Genomic DNA, 7248 nt, shown 5'->3' with positions numbered 1-7248 from the left:
GAGGGGGGAGGGGGGAGATGGGCATGGAGAGGGGCACTTGTGGGGATGAGCACTGGGTGTTATATGGAAACCAACTTGACAATAAACTATTTAAAATTTAAAAAAAATTACCAGCAACTCTTCCCTCTGTAGCTGTAGAAGACGACCATTTGCAAGACAGGTGCAGTTTCACTTAATATCTCTTGAAACTCAGTTTTCTCAGCTCTGAAATTAAGGAGGTAAGAATTATACCAAATGATTTCTTAGGTTCCTTTCAGCTTATCTCTTGTAGTAGCTCATTGCCCTGAATAATATGCTCAAAATTACTCTATTTCCACCTAGTGGTAAAACAGAATATTTCTCTTTGGTTCTTGATGAATGTTAGTAGTTGGTCAGCTTCACATTCCACAGTGTCACGCAAAAGTTTGGTGTGTATTGTGTAATTTCATTTAACAACAGTTTGTGTAGATAAATGTGCCTTCCACAAAGTTGGTTATAGCACATAATCACTTCCTAAGGACCCCAAGCATCTGTGGCCTAAAGGTTTGCCGCTGGTAGAGAAAGAGCACGACATAAAATCAATCATTGCAGAAAATACACAAACCAATCCATGTTCAAACAACTGAATCTTTTCTAAGTACATGTGCAGACTAAACAAAAAGGAGGCGAGGAATGGGCAAAGAGAACGCTATAAAGCAATACCTCTGTAATTTTAGTGTGCAAACAAATTACCCGGCGATCTTGTTAAAATGCAGATTCAGCAGTTTCCACAGGAGGACACAAGATCATGCATTTCTAACAAACCCCCAGGTGAAGCTGCTACTGGCCTGGGGACTATGCTTTGAATAGCAAGGCTGCAAAGTATGCAAGAACTTGCATATGGCTTTGATACATCAGAGTGACTTTCACTTCCCTACATGAGGATTTCTGATTATATCCCCATAAAAATATATAGAAAAGACAGGAAATTGGCCAAACTCAGTCCAAAACTTATCTTACTCAATATTCAGACTTTTTTTCTAATTAACCCATGGCAACTATGTTTCTGGATGCTCACCAGAAAAGAAGACTTCGAATGGGGCAGGGAGGGTGGATAACATGTTTATTTAAATCTAGTTTCTTTCTTAGATTTTATGACCAGTTGTCTGACCCTGATTCTTCCATGTCCTGCTCTTCCATGCTTTGCATTAAAACCAGATATTCCTTAAGAAAATCCCATTTGGAATTAATTCCAAAAGAAAATCCTACTAAGTGGATAGAACATGGATCTGCGTCCTGTCAGTTGTCTGTAGCAGCAAAATTTCCCAGATGAGAATAAGGTCAGCAAGCTATGCAGCTTAGGGAACACCCTGAATATTAAATTTTAAATCATACAGTGTACCCAGCCACAGCAAGCCACCATTCCATCCCTGGCAAGTTGTTGGTTTTTGTGCGTGTGTTTGGTAATAAAATTATTTCTCATGAAAGCATTTAGAAAAATGGAATTACTTTACGAACTTTGTACTTGAAGCAGTTTGATTCCTACCCAACATGCCTGTTAGTGGATAACCATTAAAACTTTCCAGTTGCCTAAATAATTCATCAGAAGTATGTGCTTACTACATTAACTGGATGTGAGAATAGAGAGAAAATGAGACATTGCAAAAGGTACAAGAGAAGTTATGATTTTTAAGTTATAATAAAATGTTGATTTTATTTTTTTATTATTATTTTTTAATGTTTTATTCATTTCTGAGAGAGAGACAGCAGGAGCAGGAGAGGGTCAAAGAGAGAGGAAGACACAGAATCTGATACAGGCCCCAGGCTCTGAGCTGTCAGCACAGAGCCCAACATGGGGCTCGAACCCACGAACCGTGAGATCATGACCTGAGCTGAAGTCAGACGCTCAACTGACTGAGCTACCCAGGCACCCCTGTTGTGGGTTTTAAATAAAGCAGGGGGTATGGTGGCTCACCTCACTGTAAGATCAATCCATGTCTCTGGTCTACATATATCTTCCTACTGTCCAGACATATATCATTGGGTATTACGTTTGTCATTAGCTCATGGCAACAGATTGCAGAAATATGTAGCCCTTTCATGCCTCATGTGGGTGGAATTTGAAGTGTTTCAGGTCTAAACACACAACATGAAGGGGGCATCTTGAAATGGAGCAGGAAGATGCTTGGAAAATCCCCCCAGTAAGCACAAAGTCTTAGTAAAAACACTGCCTATCAGGCTACACAGCCTCAGAACAACCATCTAACTACCTCCACCTCCTCAAGCCCATCTCCAGCCAAACTGCCATTCCCAATATGCATTAAATTGGGTACAAAGTCTGGGACTGGCCCAGCCCCAGGAACACAGACAAATTCATAAAGGGTAGCTTTGCCCTTTGAAAATTGCGAAAACAAAAAATCCTCCAAATTAGATTTTTCCACGGAAAGAGGACAAATTCTTTTCTTGCAGATTATACTTCCCCATTTTTCAGTCTCACTTTCCATGTGATATTGTTTAAGTTTTTCCTCCAGATTCTAACATGAGTTGATCATTTCTCTTTATTAATATTTATCCTTAAGTCTTGATATTTATTTTATTAAGTTTATTTTATTTATTTTGAAAGACAGAGAGAGCACAAGGAAGGGACAGAGAGAGGAGAGACAGAATCCCAAGCAGGCTCCTCACTAATGGCACAGAATTCCACTGGAGGCTCAGTCTCATGAACTGTGAGATCATGACCTGAGCCAAAATCAAGAGTCAGACACTTAACTGACTGAGCTACCCAGGTGCCCTCATAAGACTCAATTTTTAAAGCAAATCTATAAAACGACGGGGTTGCTTGCTTCTACACTGTTTATCCTGATGGGTCAGGCCCTTGGCTTCCTTTCGTCTGAATTAGCTTTTAAGAAAAATCATCAGAATTTAATAACCTACCTAAATCTGACTGAAGACACCTTCTCAATCCTAACTCTGGTCCTCTTTACTTAGTGGTGGGAAGAGCTACTCTGTAATTCCTCGGAGATGTTCACCATGCCACAAAACAGCATCAAGCTGATACTGTGCCCTGCCTTAGAGGAGCCAAGTGACAGGATGGAACCTCTTGTTCATCCACCTGTGAACACCATAGAACACTTTTTGTTTACGCTGCATTGATCACACTTAAAGATATAAATTTAACAGCATGTAGTGAAAGGTTAGTTTTACTCTCACGCATCTCCCTGTGCTGTCCTGCCTCATTCCTTCTTTTACAGCACGAGTTTCTCAGTTGAGTGACTCACACATTAACAAATAATAAGAAACCAATCTGTGTTTCTAACAAGCCACATTTTGTTCTCTGGGTTGGCTAAACGCTGTGATTTCATACAGAATCAGGGAGGCCGAGTGGGTATTAGCATTGAGGGCAACCATGATCTTGGTTTGGGTCTAATTTAGGAGGTGGGATATAGAATATTTGTGCTACAAATCTCAAATCTTGTCACCTATTTTGCAGCCTCAAAATACAACGTTAATCCCTGAGGACAAAGCTGGGGTTCTTAATGGCTCTTCTGCCTTGGTGGGTTAGCAGAACTGAGCACACTGATTTTTGTATAGTCAAGATACTGTGTTGGCCTGGTGTAATTACCAACAGTGCTCTCTTTCACTCCAAGTATCTCAGATTGAGTAATGTTGGAAGAAGACTTGTGAGATTTAATTCTCGCCGATCAGGCAACTCCAAAGCCTAAATGTCAAGTATAGCATCACCACGACACTCTAGTATCATCTAATGGGGAAAAGTGCTATGAAACCTTTGTCAGCCTTTCCCTACTCACATGACATTGTGCAAATATGTCATATGTCACTGCTCTGCTAACCCACAAATGAAGGGCCAGTAGAGCTGTCCACACAAGACAGATTCCTTTGATTCAAATCATCCTACAATTTTAGACCCCCTAATAATTATGTGGAGTGGCTTCTAATCCTTGTCTTCCAGGAGTTTGTTAACCTAAGCTTATACCAGCTAAGGAACTGCTTTTCTTTTTTTCATTTAACCAACATTTATTTAAAATCTTCTGTTTTAGTTCAGAACATTCTGTAAATTCCCAAGTATGAAATGTATTTTAAAATTTCAGATAAATTCATTTTGTCTTTATAATATTAAGTGAATTTCCTGAGAAGACACTGCACAATCATTTTGGGGAGGGTGAGGGGATACATAGTCCTATTCCTTTCAATTGTATTCCAGAAACTCTAGATTTTTGTTTGTTCTTCTGAACAGGTCATCTCTTTGGCAGGAACCAGGTGGGTGTACTAAACGATACATCCTGTTTAAAATGAATGTGCCAAATGCCTCAAAGCCACCATCTAATCAGCTCATTAGAAAGATCTTGTCTAAGAAATACTGGGTTAGAGACTGTGATGCAACCCACATCACTACCCAGTTCTCCCTGTATATTTAAAGTGAATTCCTCACCATGAACTTGGGAATAAAATGACACTTGGCTGTCCCCAAGTTTGTGACGAATGCTGAAATACACAACTTGCATGATAAAATCTGCCAGTGTACAAGTCAAAATGGACTCTGTACCACCTCAGCCAGATCGGTAAGGACCAGAAAATCCTGCTGTGTCCCCTTGCTTATGTCATTGACATCATCTTTTGAGAGAAGAGACTACGAAACAAAGTGTAATGATTTTACTACACCTGCTGTGATGCCCTTATCTTTCAGTAGAAACTATATGTGGTTCCTAGGGAAAGATGATGGTTCTGTTACTAACAAACAACTGATAGATGTATCGTAACGAATCCTCTGAGAAGCCACAGACCCAAACCAGTCTTGCAATGAACCCCTTTCATAGAAGTATATCCTGAAACTCTCCTACTATTCTAGAATAGTATCAGCTTCTAAAAATAAGAAAGAATGTCATTTACCAGTGTCCCTTTGAACATTACTTACTATATGGAAGTTATTATGTCATTTACTATATGAGAAAAATGTTGTTTTAACAGATCATAGTTCCATTGTTTTGTATATTTGCATCTTGGCTGGTATAACTATTCCTAATGTATATTTACAGAAACAAAAGTTTGGTTCCATTATATCTATATAATCTAATATTTCACTTGAAAGCACGTAAGAATATAAATCATCATTAAAATAAAAATTGCTTCAGAATGCAACAAACCTTTCATTTATCACTTTCCAATAAACATGAACAGTGACACTAAATTTTGTGAGAAATGCAACAGATTTCCTTTTGCTTTAAGCTTTACTGAGCTAGTGGCTACATTTCATTTCATAGGGCAAGGTTCTAGTTCATTCACTCACCGATCTTTCTCAACCCAAAGCCTTAACGCTTCGGGGCTCCAAGGGAAACTAGCTCGTTCAAGTCACCCGTGCATATTCAAAAGTAAAACTTGATCTCTGGTGCCCGCACCCAAGTTGTATAAATTTTAATTGCACATTTTGGCAGTAATTCCCGGTCAGACCTGATCTTGGCCGAATTAGCTGTCACTCGAGCAGACCTATTATTAGCAAATCCTTTAAAGTTATATAGTTTCATTTCTGAATATGGATTTGTGACTTGGATTCAAAACTAAAGAAGAATCTTCAAATCCTAGAGTTTGGGGAAATTATAGATGAAAATTTATAAGTTTAGGGAAATTACAAGTTTCTCTCAATACAAATAAATCTCTGCTTAAATCCTTCTGTTAATAGAGGCCTCACTCCCTCACCAAGAAGCCATTTCTATGTTTGAATAGTTCTGATTGGGAGAAAGCCATAATCTCTGTTGTGCTGAAATCTGCTTCCAGTAATTTCTAGATATTGGTCTTAGTTTGATCCTCTGAAATAACAAAATGTTTCCTCGCTTATTCTTCTATGGTGGCTCTATAAACCTGTAAGTGTTTGATGATGATATTTTGTCAGTATAAAAAATTGCTTAGATACCCAAATATATTATATATAAAATACCTGAGAGAGAACTATAAATAAAACTCTATAAAATATGTGTATGCGTGTGTGTGTGTGTGTGTGTGTGTGTGTGTGTGGAGAGAGAGAGAAAGAGAGGGGGATAGAGAAAGGGATGGAAGGAGAGAGGTATGAATTACAGCAAAAATAGTAGTGAAAAAGACGAATAATTTCAATTACGTTTTCAATTTTGAATAAACTTAGAGGCTAAGAAGGACCAAATAATGACTTTAAGTTGTTTAGCAGGACTATTACAAAACATTCTGAAAAAGAATCATTTCCGCTCAAAGGAATTAGAATATTTGCATAATCTAACTGCAGTTGGTACCTGAATAAAGTCTTTCCAGAGTAAGAAATACCATAACCCCAAATCCTATGTTTACCAAGAATGCCAAATGTATTCAGTAATTAAGCATTAAAAAAATACTTTATAGGGAGAAATACTAAAAAGAAAAATAAGGCAAGAGGGTTGGCCTAAAATTTAAATTTTTCTATCACTTCATATTTGGTCTATGAATTGATGATTATAGCAACGCTAGTCTATGGATTTTAAGTAGCTATGGAGAATTTAACACTATCATTAACTATGCAATTGTTTGGCCTCCACCTTTGTTCCTCAGGAAAACCATAAATCACCCTAACAGTATGTGTCATAAATACATTCACACAACTTGCTCACTGTAACAGGGACTTTTAAGCTCCTTAGTTAAACTTCTTTTTAAAAATGTCACAATCTCTGTGTCATCAATTGTCCTCTGTCTTCACTTAAGCTGAAAAAGATAATCTTAAAAAAATTAGCTAAGGGACACCTGGATGGCTCAATCGCTTAAGCGTCCAACTCTCGATTTTGGCTCAGGTCTTGATCTCATGGTTTGTGGGATTGAGCCCCAATTCAGACTCTACGTTGCACACAGACCCTGCTTGGGATTCTCTCTCTCCCTCTCTCTCTTTACCCTTCCCCCATCTCAAAATAAATAAAATAAGCATTTTAAAAAAATATTATTTAAGAATCAAGTTAGAACAGAACTAAGGGACTTTGTACCTTAGAAGGTACTTAAAGTACTTTAAGATCGGCCATACAATGAAACGCTAGCATCACTTATAAAACAATCACTTTATTAAGTATCCACCCTAAAAGCACAATGTTAAAGAACAATGGCCTAGGATATAGGAGACCCTCTTTCTAGAATTTACTCTGCTACAAAATAACCATGTAAACTTAGATTTTTGTTTTCTCACTGTAAAAAGAAGAAGAGAGTAAATCAAGTTTCAAGGACATATATATTAATTTAACATCTTTAACAACCTAGAAAGAAAGCTGCCATTGACAGAAACAATAACAA

The sequence above is a fragment of the Crocuta crocuta genome, unplaced genomic scaffold (genome assembly GCF_008692635.1).
Source record: "Crocuta crocuta isolate KB4526 unplaced genomic scaffold, BGI_CrCroc_1.0 scaffold81, whole genome shotgun sequence".
Taxonomy (NCBI): Eukaryota; Metazoa; Chordata; class Mammalia; order Carnivora; family Hyaenidae; genus Crocuta; species Crocuta crocuta.
Note: the sequence above shows the minus strand (reverse complement) of the source record.